Genomic DNA, 17,536 nt, shown 5'->3' with positions numbered 1-17,536 from the left:
TGATTAGTTTATTAAATTTTCCAGAGTTTCTTTATTGCACAAATCAAGGAGGAAACTAATGCTTGTTCCTAGACTCAACTTTGCTTCCCTCCTTAGCACAATTTCTATCCAAGCTTTCTTTCTGAATTAACTGGTTCAGCATTTATACGTACTTTGTCAAAGGGTCTCTACCAAGTATCTTGCCTGCTTCACAAGCCACAGAAATTGTTCTTTTATTTGGTAGTATAATCTTGCTCCCTGAATAAAATGTGCTTTTAAAAATGCACTTAGCAGTACTGTCAAACAGTTATCTAGTGGCTGTATTGATATATTAACAGCATATCAAAAAGTTAGCAACTTTGTTTTAGGCTGTCAAAGGTCTAATTTTTACCTATTATGAAGTTAATATTTGCTTCATCTTTTTTCCCATCACATTCTTTTATTGTATTTATAGTTGTACAACCATTGCCACAACCTAATTTTAAAACACTTCCATCCCAACCCCCAGTCCACCTATCCCTCCCCTCCCACCTGTCACCTTTGGTAACCAAAAGTTTTTCAAAGTCTGTGAATCTGTTTCTGTTCTCAGATAAGATCATTTGTATCCATTTTTTAAGTGATAGCATATTATATTTGTGTCTGACTTTCTAGCTTCACTTAGTATGATAATATCTAGGTCCATCCATGTTGCTGCAAATGCCATTATTTTATTTTTTATGACTAGATAATATTCCATTGTATATATGTACCATATCTTCTTTAGCCATTCCTCTGTCAATGGGCATTTCAGTTGCATCCATGTCTTGGCTTTTGTATACAGTGCTGCAATGAACATTTGGGTACATGTATCTTTTCAACTCATGACTTTCTCTGGATAGATGCCAAGGAATGGGATTGCTGGATCATTCAGTAATTCTATTTTTAGTTTTTTAAGAAATATTCATGCTATTTACCACCATAATGGTTGAACCAATTTACTTCCCCACCAACAGTGTAAGAGGGTTCCCTTTTCTCCACACCTTCTCCAGCATTTATTGTTTACAGACTTTTCGATGATGACCATTCTGGATGGTTTAAGGTGATATCTCATAGTAGTTTTGGTTTGCATTTTCTAATAAATAATGATGTTGAATATTTTTCCAAGTGTTTTTTTGGCCATCTATGTCTTCTTTGGTGAATTATCTGTATATTTCTGCCCATTTTTTTTGATGGGGTTGTTTGCTTTTTTGGTACTGAGCTTCAGGAGGTTTTTATATATTTTGGAGATTAATCCCTTGTCAGTCTTCATCTGTAAATATTTTCTGTGCATTGTTTTTTGTTTCAGTTTTTTTTTTTTTTTCATTTTACTCAGGGTTTCCTTTGCTGTGGAAAAAAACTTTTAAATTTAATTAGGTCCCATTTGTTTATTTTTGTTTTCATTGTTTTTGCTCTAGGAGGTAGATCTAAGAAGATATTGCTGTGGTTTATGTCAGAGTGTTTGGCCTCTATTTTCCTCTAAGAGTTTTATAGTAGCTGGTCTTATATATAGGTCTGTAATCCATTTTGAGTTTATTTTTGTGTATGATATTAGAGAGTATTCTAATTTCATTCTTTTACATGTAGCTGTCCAGTTTTCACAGCACAACTTAATGAAGAGACTGTCTTTCTCCATGGTATATTATTGCCTCTTTGTCATAGATTATTTGACCATAGGTGCGTGGGTTTACTTCTGGAATTTTTATCCTGTCGAATTGATTTATATTTCTGTTTTTGTGCCAGTACCATAATGTTTTTGTTGTTTGTTTTGTTTTGTATTTTAAGGAACACACCCATGGCATATGTTAATTCCAAGGCTAGGGGGAGAATTGGAGCTTCAACTGCTGGCCTATACCACAGCCACAGCAATGCCAGTTCTGAGCCTCATCTGTGACATATTCCACTGCTCATGGCAAACCTGGATCCTTAACCCATTGAGCAAGGCCAGGTATCAAACCCACGTCCTCATGGATACCAGCTGGTTTGTTACTGCTGAGCCACAACGGGAACTCCAGTATCATACTATTTTGTAGACTATAGCTATATTTGCTTCATCTTATCACCTCTACTTAATTATTTGATAATCACATATAGGCATTACCATTTGTATACTCGGGAGCTTTCTAAATTAAAACAGAGGTTTACTTCTCCAGGAAGATAGTTAAACAATCTTTTAGAGATTTGGGTATGTCATGCATATATGTATTTGGAGTGTGTATAGAAATGGGGGTGACTCCCAGTAGAAAAGTTAAGGAACAAAAGTAGATGTTTTGAATCACTTTTATTAATACAGCTTCCATTAACAATAAAAGCAACCCCATTTCCTGCTAATGGATTGTGTGCAGTAAAAGCAGGATTATAAATTGTTACATCTGCCATATCACAAGGAGATCTGAAGATTTTCTCTACTATATCTTTCCATTCAACTGCTTAGCACAAGCCTAAGCAACCTAAGCTTAGCTGATGGGTTCTCTGACCCTGAACTTTTTCTTTTGGCCACACTCACAGTATGTGGAAGTGCCTGGGCCAGGGGTCAAACCTGGTCAATGCTGGATCCTTATCCTGTTGAGTCACCAGGGAGATTACCTGCTGCCCTGAACTTTGGATCTTTTTATTAGTAGTAGTAAAATATAGTTGATTTATAATGTCGAGCCAATTTCTGCTGTACAGCATAGTGACCAAGTCATTCATATATACACACATACACACACATATATGTATAATCTATGTGTCTATACCACACACACACACATACACACGTATGTATAATCTTATATTATCTTCCATCATGTTCTATCCCAAGAGATTAGATATAGTTCCCAGTGCCATACAGCAGGACCTCATTGCTTATCCATTCTACACATAATTGTTTGTACCTATTAACCCCAAATTTGCAGTCTATCCTCCCCTTTGGCAAAAATAAATCTGTTCTCCATGTCTATGAGCCTGTTTCTGTTCTTTGGATAGGTTTGTTTGTGCTATAATTTAGATTCCAGCTATAAGTGATATGATATGGTATTTTCCTTTCTCTTTCTGATTACTTCACTTAGTATGAGAATCTTCAGTTGCATCCATGCTGCTGAAAATGGCATTATTTTGTTTTTATGGCTGAGTAGTATTCCATTGTATACTTTACCACACCTTTTTAATCTATTTATTTGTCAGTAGATATTTAGGTTGTTATGATGTCTTGGCTATCATGAATAGTGCTGCAATGAACATAGTGGTGCATGTATCTTTTTGAATGCAACTTTTGTCAGGATATATGCCCAGGAGTGGGATTGCTGGATCATATGATAGTTCTAAATTTAGTTTTCTGAGGAAACTCCATACTGTTCTCCCCAGGGTTGTACCAATTTATATTCCCACCAACACTAGGAGGTTGTGCCAATTTACATTCCCTCCTTACCACACCCTCTCCAGCATTTTCTTTTCATTTTTTTTAAAGTTTTATTGAAATATAGTTAATTTACAAGGCTGTGATAATTTCTGCTGTACAACAAAGTGTCCCAGTCATACATATACACATATCCATTCCGTCTCAGAGTCTTTTCCCACATAGATTATCACAGAATACTGAGCAGAGTTCTCTGTGCTATAAAGCAGGTTGGCCAATCATTCCATATATTTCATTGTGCATATGATAATCTCAAACCCCCAGACCATCCCTCTCATCCCCCCCCGACCCCCAATATGTTTCCTTTGGTAACCATAATACAGCATGTGTTATTTGTAGACTTACTGATGACCATTCTGACTGGTGTGAGGAAGTAACTCATTGTAGCTTTGATCTGCATTTCTCTATTAATTATGGTGAGCATCTTTTCATGTGCCTACTGGCCATCCATGTGTCTTCTTTGAGAAATGTCTACTTAGGTCTTCTGGCCATTTTTGATGGGATTGTTTTTTTTTGTTGTTGAGTTTTTTATATATTATGTAGATTAATTATGCCCTTGTTGGTTACATCCTTTGCAACTGTTTTCTCCCATTCCATAGGTTGCCTTTTCATCTTTTTAAAGGTTTTCTTTATTGTTCAAAAGCTTGTAGGTTTGATTAGATCCCATTTGTTTATTTTTGACTTTGTTTCTATTGTCTTGGGAGCCTGACCCAAGAAAACATTTGTAAGGTTTATTCCACAGATTATTTTGCCTATATTCTCTTCTAGGAGATTATATATATATATATATATATATATATATATACACACACACACACACATACACACACACACATATTTAGGACTACACCCATGGCATATGAAAGTATCCAGGCTAGGGGTCAAATTGGAGCCACAGCTGCCAGCCTACACCACAGCTACAGCAACACCAGATCCAAGCCATGTCTGCAAACTGTACTGCAGCTCATGGCAAAATTGGATCCTTAACCCACTAAGCAAGGCCAGAGATTGAACCTGCATCCTCATGGGTGCTAGTCGGGTTCGTTACTGCTAAGCCAGAATGGGAGCTTCTACTTTGAGTTTTATGGTGTCAAGTCTTATGTTTAAATCATTAAGCAATTTTGAGATTATTTTTGTGCATGGTGTGAGAGTATGTTCTAGTTTCACCAATTATCATTCAGCTGTTCAGTTTTTCCAGCACCACCTGCTGAAGGGACTATCCTTTTCCCATTTTATATTCCTGCCTTCTTTGTTGAAGATTAATTGACCATAGGTATCTGTGTTTATTTCTGGGCTCTCTGTTCTGTTCCATTGATCCATATGTCTGTTTTTGTACCAGTACCATACTGTCTTGATTACTGTAGCTTTGTAATACTGTCTGAAGTCTGGAAGAGTTATGCTTCCTGCTTTGTTTCCCTCTGCCCCCTCAGAATTTCTATGACAATTCTGAGTTATTTTATGGTTCCATATAAGTTTTTGTATTATTTAGTTCTATGAAAGATGCCATGGATAATTTGATAGGGATTGCATGAAATCTGTGGATTGCCTCGTATATTATGGCCATTTTAACAACATTAATTTTTCCAATCCAGGAGCATATGATATCTTTCCATTTCTTTAAATCCTATTTAAGTTCTTTATTAATGTTTTATAGTTCTCAACATACATCTTTCCCCTCCTTATTTACTCCCAGGTATTTAATTTTTACTCCTAGGTTTTTAAATTTGGGGGTGTGATTTTACAAGGTATTATTTTTATTTTCCTTTTCTAATATTTCATTGATAATATACAGAAATGCAACCAATATCTGAATGTTAATCTTGTATCCTGCTACTTTACTGAATTTATTAGTTCAAGTAGTTTATATGTGAATTCCTTAGGGTTTTCTGTATGCAGCATTATGTTATCTGCAAAGAGTGACATTTTTACCTCTTCTCTTACAATTTGGATATCTTTTATTTCTCCTGTCTGTTTGATTTCTGTGGCTAGGTCTTCCAATACTATGTTGAATAAAAGTGGTGAGAGTAGACATCTTTGTCTTGTTCCAGATTTTAGTGGAAAGTCTCTCAGCTTTTCTCTGTTGAGTATTCTATTGGCTGTGGGTTCTATTATGTTGATAAATATTCCCTCTATGCCCATTTTGGTAAGAGTTTTTATCATGAATAGATGTTAGATTTTGTCAAATGCTTTTTCCACATCTATTGAGATGATCATGTGGTTTTTGACTTTAGTTATTGTGGTGTAAGACACTGATTTCCATATTTTGAACCATCCTGTGAACTTGGGATGAATCCCATTGTTTGTGGTCTATGATCTTTTTTATGTGTTGTTGGATTTTGTTGGCTAAAATTGTGTTGAGAATTTTTGCATCTATATTCATCAAAAGTATTGGCCTATAATTTTCTTTTTTTGGTAGTCTCTTTCTGGTTTTGTTATTAGGATGATGGTGGCTTCATATAATGTCTTTGGGAGTGCTTGTTCTTTTTGATCTCTTGGTGAAGTTTAAGGAGGATCAGTATGAATTTTACTTTTTGAGATTTGAGATTTTTCTTGTTTTTTGAGGAATGCCTGTATCACTATGAACTTCCCGCTAAGAACTGCTTGTGTGACATCCCATAGATTTTGTATGGCTGTTTTCATTGTTATTTGTCTCAAGGTATTTTTAAATTTCCTTTTTGATTTCCTCATTGACCCATTGGTTTAGTAGCATGTTGTTTATTCAGCATGTAGTCAGTTTTTCCTCATTTCTTTTCCTGTGGTCGATTTCTAGTTTCATGTCATTGTAGTCAGAGAAGATGCTTGAAATAATTTCCACCTATAATGTTAAATTGGTTGAGGTTAGTTTTGTGCCCTAGTATTAGTCAGTCCTAGGGAATGTTCCATGTGCACTTGAAAAGCATGTATATTCTGGTTTTTCTGGAAGTAATGTTATGAAAATATCAATTAAGTCTAACTGTTCTATTGTGTCATTTAGGATCTGTGTTGCCTTATTGATTTTCTCCTAGAAGATCTGTCCATTGATGTAAGGGGGGTGTTAAGGTCTACTACTATTATTGTATTCTCATCAGTTTATCCTTTTATGTCTCTCAGCATTTGTTTTATGTATTTGAGTGCTCCTATGTTAGGGGCATATATATTGAAAAATGCAATAGCCTCTTCTTGAATTGATCCTGTTATCTCTAAGTGGTGTCCTTTATCTTTCTTTATGGCCTCTGTTTTAAAGTATATTTTGTATGATATGAGTATTGCAACTCCTGTTTTCCTGTCCTTTCCACTCACATGAAATATCTTTTTCCATGCCCTCACTTTCAATTTATATGTGTTCTTTGCCATAAGGGAAAGCATATTATAGGCAGCATATTGTAAGCTCTTGTTTTTCTATCCATTCTGCCACTATCTGTCTCTTGATTGGAGCATTCAGCCCATTGACATTTAAGATGATTATTGATGGGTACATATTTATTGCCATTTTAAACATTGTTTTCCAGTTGATTCTGTTTCTCCTTTGTTCCTCTCTTTTTTCTTTTTTTTCTTTTTTTTTTTTGATTGGATGATTTCCTTTTATTTTATGCTTGTGTCCTCTTATTTTTTTGCTTTGCTAATGTATTGTTTGGTGTTTATTTGTGGTTGCCCTCTTTTTCACATATGTTAACCCCCTCCTATATCTGCTTGCTTTAGCCCAATAGTCATATAGGCTCAAACGTGAGATTTTCTTACTCTTCTTTCCCACACTTTATGATTTTGATGTCATTTTTATACATCTTCATATTTATCCTTTTGCTATTCCTTGGCTTTATTATTTTTCTTTTTGATCTGTATATTGGCTTATTTAAGTGATTACTTTCCAATTATAATTTCTTCTATTCTTTATCTTCTTACTTCTTTCCTATTTAGAGGAAACATTTCAATATTTTTGTAGAATATATTTAGTATTTTTTTTGTTTGTCTGAGAAATTCTTTATTTCTCCATTTTAAATGATAATCTTGCTATTTAGTATTCCGTGATGCAAATATTTCCATTTGGAATTTTGAATATATCTTGCCATTCTCTTCTGGCCTGTAGCAATTTTGTAGAGAAATCAGCTGATAGCCTTATGGGGGTTCCCTTATAATTAACTCTCGTTTTTCTCTTGCTGCCTTTAGAATCTTCTCCATATCTCTAACTTTAGCCATTTTTATTATAATATGTCTTGGTTTAGGTCTGTTTGGGTTCAAATTTTGGGGCCCTCTGTGCTTCCTGTAGCTTGATACTTGTTTCCTTCTTTAGATTTGGAAAGTTTTCAGCCACAATTTCCTTAAATATATTTTCATTCCCCTTTTCTTTTTTGTCTCCTCCTGGAATCCCTATTATGCCCACTTTATATTATCCCATAGAGCTCTTTTTTTAATTGATTTTATGGTTTTTTCATTTGGCTTTCTGTCTGCTGTCCTGATTGGGTGATTTCCATTATTCTACCTTCCAAGTCACTTATTTGTTCCTCTACATTATTCATTCTGCTCTTCAATACCTTTAAGTCAGCTTGCATCTCTGCAAATTAATTTTCTAATTTTTCTTGACTCCTCTGTAGTTTCTTTTTTCTTTTTTTTTCCTTTTGTCTTTTTAGGGCCATACCCATAGCATATGGAGGTTCCCAGGCTAGGGGTCTAATGTGAGCTGCAGCTGCTGGCCTATGCCAGAGCCACAGCAATGCCAGATCTGAGCCACGTCTGTGACCCACACCACAGCTCATGGCAATGCTGGATCCTTAACCCACTGAGTAAGGTGAGGGATCAAACCCACAACCTCATGGTTCCTAGTCAGATTGATTTCCACTGCACTGCAACAGGACCCCCCCCCCACCCCCCGTAGTTTTTAGTTAGTTCCTTTTTTTTCCCTTTGTACAATTATATCTGTAGCATATGGAAGTTCTCAGGCCAGGGGTCAAATCAGAGCTGAAGCTGCAGGCCTGTGCACACACCAGATCCAAGCCACATCTGAAGCCTACACTGTGCCTTACAGCAATGCTGGATCCTTAACCCACTGAGCTAGGCCATGGGTTGAACTTACCTCCTCACAGATACCATGTTATTTTTTAACCCACTGAGCCACAATGAGAACTCCCTAGTTATCTGTGTTATTGTTAATATCCATTCTTAATTCATTTAGTATTTTAATTACCTCCTTTTTTAACTCAGTGTCTGTTAGTCTGCAGAGGTCTGTTTCATTGTTTGCTCTTTCAGGGGAATTCTCCCATTCTTTAACTGGGAATGGTTCCTGTGCTTCTTCATATTGTTTATATTTTTCTTATTCTGTGAGTCTGGGGAAGACAATTATCTACTATAGTCTTGGAGGGCTGGTTTATATGTGGAAGCTCCCTGGTAGCTTGTGAGGGCTACTTTTGGTTTGTATGCTTACTGTCTCTTTCCTCACTGTGTGCAGGTTGTTATCCCCTTGCTAGGTGGTGTACAGGTTTACAGCCTACATGTGCATCCAGGGAGGTGGAGGAAATAAGCAATGCCTATAGCTGGTGCCTGGTTGCCAGACACTTGACAGTGCTGAGGACACACAGGAAGTTGGGCACACAGACTGGTCCTGGTTGCAGGGCCCTGTGCATGGGCAGTGATTCTCAGGGAGGTGGGCATGGTGCCCAGAGCCTATGTCAGTGGCAAGAGCAGAGCATTTGCACTCCAAGGGGGGCAATGGCAACAGTTGGTGCTCAGTTTCAGGGCCCTCAGTGATGGCAATGAGGACCCCTGAGGTTACTCAAGCTGCAGGTGGTGCCTGATCATGGAACCTTTAGTCATGGTAGACTGTGCCCACCTCAAGAGTCTGAGATGCCTGTGGTGGTTTGTACCTGCCCCTATAGTCCATGTAAGAGAAGCTCTACCAATCAAGTACGCCATGTGCACACAGAAAGAAGTTCTTATGGTGGTATCACCTCTCTGCCTCTCACCCTCCCCAACAATGGTACCCTTCTTCTCTGGCAGGCCTAGGCCTCCTCCTACAACTACTATGGAGATTATCATATGTAATCCCAGCAATCCCACTCTTGGGCATATTTCTGGACAAAACTGTAACCCAAAAGGATACATGTACCCTCAGCTGTGGCATACCACAACTTCCTGGCTGATGGCACACAGCTCCCTAGCCACCTTAAGCTATCTCCAAACATCCAACCCTAGTCTTCTTCTTGGAATTAATCTCCAAAGCATGACTCTCAGTGACCAGTCCCGGCCTGAATGTGTCAGTATCACACACTGATGGTCTGTATAGCTCTCTCTCAGCTTTTCCCTCTTCTGACCATCTGCTGCCCTTTTCTCAAGGGTTTTGAGGCTCCCCCTTCACCCTGGCTGATCTCCCAGTCAGTTAGGTGGCCTCCCAGGGTGTAAATCCCTTTCCTCCACAGCTCCCTCTCAGGAGTACTGATCCTATCTTGATTCCTTTTTTTTCTCTTTTCTCTCTCTTTTTTTCTTTTGTTCTACCTAGTTATGTGGAGTATTTCTTGCCCTTTTTGGAGGTATAAAGTCCTATGCCAGCATTCAGTAGATGTCCTATGTGAAATGTTCTACATGTAGATTTTTTTTTAATGTGTTTGTGGGAGAGGGTGAGTGCCATGTCTTACTCCTCCACCACCTTGATCCCACCTCTGAACTTTGGATCTTAAAATGGGTGCATGCTGTGAAGATGGAAAAAACAGATGGAATTAATTCATTCTAACTGCATCACCCCAGAGTCCCACTCAGTTTCCATTATTGAGACTTTAGTGCTGAATTTCTAAATTCTCTAAATCCAGCTTTTTAGACTCCACTTCAACCTGTGAGCATCCTATCCTGTGACGTTTCCATTATTTACCCCTTTTTAAGGTTTTCCAGAGACAATGACTGTTGCTTACAGCCAAGAATCTTAACATCTACAATGTACCATTCTCTAATATCATCTTATTTATTAGGGATCAAATATAAATGAAGCAAAGGAAAGTAAACTCTTATTTCCTATTCAAAAGTGACTTTTTCTAAAAAAAAAACCTATATTTTGATATTGGGAAATTAAAAACTTGCTAATGACCAAAAGTAACATGGTCATGAAGTAATTTTCTATTTTACATGCTGTCTGGAACATAATGGGGGCCTGGTAAGGGCTTTTTGAGTTCATAAAACTCACTAGTATATTTAAAAATTGGAAAATTTATGGTATTAATTGGAAAGGGGTTACTGAGATCGAGTAATAGCTGTTTCTAAACTAGCTCAAATAAATTGGTTATAAATAAAATACAACTGTTATAAAATATTATCTAAATATTTAGACTACTAAATATTTGTAGAATTTGTATTCAGAATTTGATCTTTCTAAATTTGGTCGCTTTAGTCAATGATGACAGTAGAAGCATCGATGAAATTTTTGTAATATTAAGTATACTCATGGCAGAATATCTAGGGACAGATTCTTCAGAGCAGCGTTTTACCAGTATGAAAGAACTTGGACATTATTTTAAACATTTAATTAAGTTTGTACTTCTTTTTTGATAAATTTAAATACTATCATATCACAATAAAATGTTTTTATGATTTTACTTTAATAATAGATTTTAAAACAAGATACAATAAAGGAGATTCACCAATAATTACACGGAATTTTAACAAGTATTTGAATGGCTTACAGGAATAGGAAAGTAAAAATACTGAGAGGACCAGTTCTATTAAAGATAATATGATTACCAGTATCACAAATTTGTTGATATTGTACATATTTATGAAAAAAACAATAATCTACTTGTCTAATATTTCAGCTTTTACTTTAAAAATATTAATTTAAATAACTTAAATACACTGCATAATGGGTAGATCTTATATTTTATCTTCAAAGTCTTATGACACTAAAATATAATTGTTTACTTTCTAATCATAGGTTTTCAATACAAACCATGTTATAATTTATTTTTTTCTTTCCCACCAATCTCTGAAATTAGAGCTCTGCATTTTCTCACATGCATATAGCAATTAGTTGTCTCATAGTCAGTGGCCAGCACCACAGCTCACTGGGCAGTGTGGTGATAACTTTGTGTAGTTTTGTCATCGCATAAATCCTTCATCAGTGGATAGGAAAACAGGAACTCAGTAATGAAACACAGGCTATTGGATGTCTTTAGGTCAATGAAGAGGGGAAAAATGAAGCTATGGCTTCAAAATAGATTCAGCCTCTGGCTTACAATATAAAATAAATATGTGATCTAGCAAATACTATTACATGACTGATTATAACTTTAAAACTGAGTCCAACATATAAAGGACAGTGCCCTATACTTGGTGCTGCTCAAAAAGTATACCATGTAAATAACAATACTCTAGATCTAATTTACATCAAATCACTATAGCTACTTATATCAATAAATTCAGTAAATCTGAATGATTCCTATGGACACACTGTATTAGGCTATGGTCTGAGAAATGCTTTCTCCCTCCTATCTACTGTCCATATTCATTCAAGGAGTAAAATTACAGTTAACCGATAGAGTAAGAAGTAGGATTGAATAACAACAAACATTTTTATACTGTGAGCTCTAGGCCATATATGAGACTCAGTTTGGTAGACAGTAAAGAAAAAAAGAGTTTTAGAGGCTGGGGAGGGGTAGGGGTTGGGGCTCAAGAGCACTGGAGCCAAGCCAACCGGGTGCCTCTTCTGTCCCATTGCTCTTCTTGGGGCTGAGAAGGCTCCAGGCTGCTGTGTATGTAGATAAATAGGTTAGATAGATAGGTACATAGATGATTTTAGAGATGCTACAATATAGGGATAATGTGTTGGGTCATTCGGTTGTCTCAGAGTGTCATAAAACCAAGCAATGGGAGGAGGAGATAATCCAGCTTCAGTCCAGTGGAATCAAGCTAGATAAATCCCTGATGACCCTGTACAAGGGGCTGAGAAGTATACAAAGTATACACAGTAACTAACTTGGGAACTATAACAAAATAAGGTCATCTGACAGCTATCCAAGAGAGAGGAAATGGAAATAGGAAAGGAATTGGATTATCCAAAGGCAACATGGAATGTGGATAGATGTCTTCACTTAGAAAAAATCAGCACAGGTCCTATGGAAATATTTTTAGGGAAAAAAAGCAAAGGGAAAATTCTGCTTTTAAAATTACTTTTTTAGAAGATGCATAATAAAATTTTTAAAATTACTTAATGTTCTTAATAGGCCTTAAGAAAAATTAACTTTTAGGAAATAAACCAGATAAGTAAGAAAATAAGAGTCTTGAAACTAAAGGACACAAATAACTCTCAAAGAAATCATTTCAAAAAGAGAGGACTAGCAAACTAATATAAAACTACAAAGTAAATTAAAATACAGTTCAAGTTTTTTTTTTCTTTTTTAGGGCTGCACCTGTGGTATACAGAAGTTCCCAGGGGGGGTCAAATGAGAGCTGCTGCCAGCCTACACCATAGCCACAGCCATGCCAGATCTGAGCCATGTCTGCAACCTACACCACAGCTCATGGCAATGCTGGATCCTTAAATCACTGAGCAAGACCAAGAATTGAACCCACATCCTCATGGATACTAGTCAGGTTCATAAACTGTTGAGCCACAACAGGAACTCCCAAGTTTTTAAATTTATAATAGAGTCAGTTTTGGCACCAAGGAAAACTGAATCATTGACAGGAAAGAGTGATTTGATATTTTATCTCAAGATATTAGAAAAGAATAATGAAATGAAAAGAATAAGCAACTATATAATAGACATGGAGGAGAGAAAATATGAATAATTAAATCAATTTAGCATGTTCATTTGGTTAAATAGTATGCAAATATTAATTTTTTTCTAAAGGTTCTATTGACGTGTAATATTTTTATAATTAAACAATTACTATTTAAAAGAATGTAAGAAAGATGGAGACAACTACCAGAAAGTCCTAATAATATGCATTGTTTACAGGGACTGCTTCTAGGAAGTGGAACTTGGAGTAGGAAAGAGGGGGGCACATAGTTTGTGTTTTGTATGAGCTTTCTCCAATGTTATGCTTTTGACATTTAAATAAAAACATGTTGAAAAAATTGTTTGCCACAAGACAATGTGGACATTTGGACAAGGATTCGGTAGTATCAATCTTGAGAGTAATAAAGAGAAATTTCTTTTGGCTCCCCAGGGAAGACTGCTGTCATGTCTTGCTTACCACCTGCCATCCACATCCATGCAGGATGTCAGGCCAGGACCATTTTGCTTCAGACATGTAAGATCCCCTAGCTATTGATATCTCTAAAAAAAAAGATAATTTTCTTTTAATTCTTTTCTTTAGTTAAGAAATCTATTAATTTTTTTCAATGTAGCCATTCATTTCCCCTTATGTTTACCATCATATTAAATTGGATTTTTCTTCCAGTTTTATTGAGATATAATCAACAATCAGCACTGTATAAGTGTAAGGTGTACAGTATAATGATTTGATTACATTCATAATAAAATGATGACCACAGTAAGTTTAGTGAGCATCCATCATTTCATATACATACAAAATTTTAAAAAAAAGATTTTTTTTTCTTATGATGGGGACTTGGGATTTACTCTCTTAACAATTTTAATATATAACACACAACAGTGTTAATTATATTAATCATGTGTACATTATATCTCTAGTTCTTATTTATAACTGGAATTGTGTAATGTTTGACTTCTTTCATCATGTGTACATGCTGCTCCACGCTTTGCTATACAGACTGGATGCCATAGACTATTTCCAAGATAGAGATTCCTGTGCTTAAGATGATTACCTCTTATTGTGGAGTCTAGGTCTTCTAACTTGGTTGTTTTTCTTTCTCACCTCCATATTCAAGCATTCTCTTTTACCATCTTTGAATCTCATATTCTGGTAAGCCAATATTAATTTGTACTACATATTAATCACACTCTCTGTTATGCATAAACTTTTGCAAGGGTACTGACCTAGTACTAACCCCAATTCCAAAGAGTTTCAGATGAAATCTTACTGAGCCCACTAGCTGTGGTTTTCTTCTACAATGGTATACTGCCAAAAGTTTTTGAAGACTGTTTGGAGATGCAGTAAAAATGCTGCACACACACACATACACACACACACAAACACACACATTTCTTAAAATAGTATTTTCGATTATGCTTTATCATAGGATAATGAATGTAGTTCCCTGTGCTATACAGTAGGAGTTATCATTTATTCCATATACAATAGCTTATATTTACTAACCCAGCCTCCCACTCCATCCCTCTCTCAACTAACTCCCCCTTGGCAACCACAAGTCTGCTTGTCATGTCTGAGTGTTTCTGTTTCATAGACAGGTTCACTTATGTCATATTTTAGATTCCATCAGAAGCAAACAAGGAACCAGATCACAAAGAGCCTTTGAGACATAGTGGATACTAGAGAGTGATGAATGACTGTGAGCACTGAAAGACTGAAGGTCCAGAGCTTCAAAGTATCATAAACATGGTTTACAACAACAGAAATTAATTCTTTTAAAATTCTGGAGGCAAGAAGTCTAGAATCAAGGGGTCAGCAACTATGCTCTCCCTGAAATCCTAAGTGAAGGATTCTTAGTTTCTTACTGGTTTCTGGAGGTGGCTATCAATCCTGGGTGTTCCTTGGCTTACAATTGCATTATTCCAGTCTCTGTTTCCCTCTTAATGGCATTCCACCTGTGCAGCTGTATCTGCTCTCCTCTTCTTATAAGGACACTAGTCATTTTGGATTAGGGCACACCTTAATCCATTATGACTTAGCCTTCAATTGTTTATGTCTATAAATAACCTATATCCAGATAAGGTCCCCCAGTACATTCACAGATACTGGGAATTAGGACTTCAGCATATTTTTTAGGGGTGGACTTTGACTCATAAAATCAAAGTAAGAGAAGGTGAGTCATCTATGGAAGTTACTGAGGATATTGGCAGGGACAAATTTGAGAGATTTATATGTGGCAGAATTGTTAGGAATTAGTAACAAATTGGATGAGGGGATGACATTCATTTTCTGTCACATTTTTGATAAGACAGTGGTGTAATTACAGTGATATGATTAACAAAGAAGGGCAGTATAGGAAGAGAATGATTTGAAATTGGAAAGATATGATGAATGAAGATGTACTCATAACAAATTGAACTGCAAAATTTTTTCTGCTCAGGAATTCCAGGCATTACAATGTGTTAAGAACAATTTTTTTAATACATAAGATTCTACATCATTCATAAATCTTTTGATGCCATCTCAGACTGCCTCAGCCCTCTCTAACTCCTGGGCAGGCTGAACTTCAACCATAGGAGCCAGTCAGTGGTAGAGTTAGGCCCTCCTCTTTAGCCACTACTACTTAGCTGAGCCAACCAGCTGTGAACACGGACTATATGGCTCCCTTTTTCATTCCTAGGCTAAAATAAAACACCATACCACAGGGAAGAATATTTGTCATGGCTAAGAGGCAGACAGAAACTTGATGATACCATCCAGAAGGATAAGGAAGTTAAATACACTTGGGGTGAACTTGGACCACTAAGGGAAAAAGTAGGGAATCAGAGAGATACATTCTTTCTTCTTTTTTGTTCCATGAACTGCTCAAAGTCATAATTTCTTCCAATAGTCTTTTGAGAGTTCCTTGTGTTAAGTGAACATATATGATGAGGGATTCACTGTGTTTCTTCATGGCTATGTGTGAACCAGTAACAAATGTATTAATGCATTACTTTACTTTACATCACTTTACATTTTTTGCCCCTCATTTCCTTTAATCTTCATTCTAGCTGCCCTGGCTTTTCACTTCCTAAATAAAGCATCAGCTGTTTAAATACTTGCCTTAGGAACCACTTGCTAGGGAACCCAGTTTAGGATTTATTTTGAACAGCATATAAACCAATAGTTTTCAAACTTTCTTCTGCATAGATGGGATCCCAAAGGATCCCATCCATCTTCAAGCTGAGCTACTCTGTTTCAATGATGTCACTTGAAGAAAATGAAAAAAAATAAGATTCATAAAATTACTGGTTCTGGGAGAAGGATCAAGATGGCAGAGGAGTAAGACATGGCACTCACCTTCTCTTAAAAACACATTAAAAAAAATGTACATGTACAACAGTTCTCATAGAACATCTACTGAATGCTGTCAGAAGAACTTAAAACTCCAAAAAGGGCAAGATACCCTCCACATAACAGGGTAAAATGAAAGGGAATAAAAGAGAGAGAGAGAGAAAAGGAACCAGGATGGGACTAGCACTACTGACAGGGAGTTGTTAAAGAGGAAAGGAATGCACCTGGGAAGCCACCTAACCAACTGGGAAATCAGACAAGATGGAGGGATCTAAGAGTCTTGGAGAAAAGCACAGCAGCTGAACAGAGGAGGGCAAAGCAGAGTGAGAGCTGCACAGACCATCTGTACCACTGCCCCCTGACACCACAGCCTGAACTGCTTGGGCAGGGGTTGGGCGCTAAGACTCAGGCTCCAGAAGTCAGTTCTGGGGAAAGTACTGGGGTTTTCTGTGTGGAGACAGCCTGAGGGACTAGGGGACTGGGCTGGGGAGCTGAGTGTCACAGTGGAGCGAAACCAAGAGGGGGTCTGGACCCACAGGAGAAGCAAGGGACTATGGTTGGGGAGGGCAAAAGAAGGAGGGGTGGACTGCCATAGGAATATCTTCCCCTGTACACATGTGTACTTTCATAGGGCGGGGCACCTCTGGTGCAGGCTGCAGTTGGTGAGGTGCCGCTTGCATAGGCTATGGGTGAGGGGCGCCTCTTGTGTGGGCTACAGGTGGCCTGACACCTCTTGTGTGGGCTAAGGGCAGCTGGGCACTAAATGCAGTGCTGTGAATCTTACATGGTCTATAGGCAACAGGGGCAAACCACAGCAGTCATCTCAGACATCAGAGGTGGGTGTGCCCCACCATTTCTAGGGATCTGTGAAGTGGTACCAGACATAAATGACAGCAACATCCACCTCTTAGAGTAATGACAATAAAAACAAAAATAAACAAATGGGACTTAATTAAACTTAAAAGTTTCTGCACAGCAAATGAAACCCTAAACAAAAGGACAACTCACAGAATGGGAGAAAATATTTGCAAATGAAGCAATTGACAAGGGAATAATCTCCAAATTTATAAACACATTATGCAGCTCAATGCAAAAAAAAAATGAACAACCCCATCAAAAAAT

At 37.0% G+C, this 17,536-nt stretch overlaps 1 long non-coding RNA gene across 1 annotated transcript in view; it reads left to right on the top strand.

Moving 5' to 3' along the window:
• LOC125111976 (uncharacterized) overlaps window positions 1–17,536 on the top strand; it is a 40,641-nt gene that overhangs the window by 11,572 nt on the left and 11,533 nt on the right. The gene's annotated exons all lie outside the window — the stretch shown is intronic.

The sequence above is a fragment of the Phacochoerus africanus genome, chromosome 11, assembly GCF_016906955.1.
Source record: "Phacochoerus africanus isolate WHEZ1 chromosome 11, ROS_Pafr_v1, whole genome shotgun sequence".
Taxonomy (NCBI): domain Eukaryota; kingdom Metazoa; phylum Chordata; class Mammalia; order Artiodactyla; family Suidae; genus Phacochoerus; species Phacochoerus africanus.
Note: the sequence above shows the minus strand (reverse complement) of the source record. Positions and strands in the feature narration are given on the sequence as shown.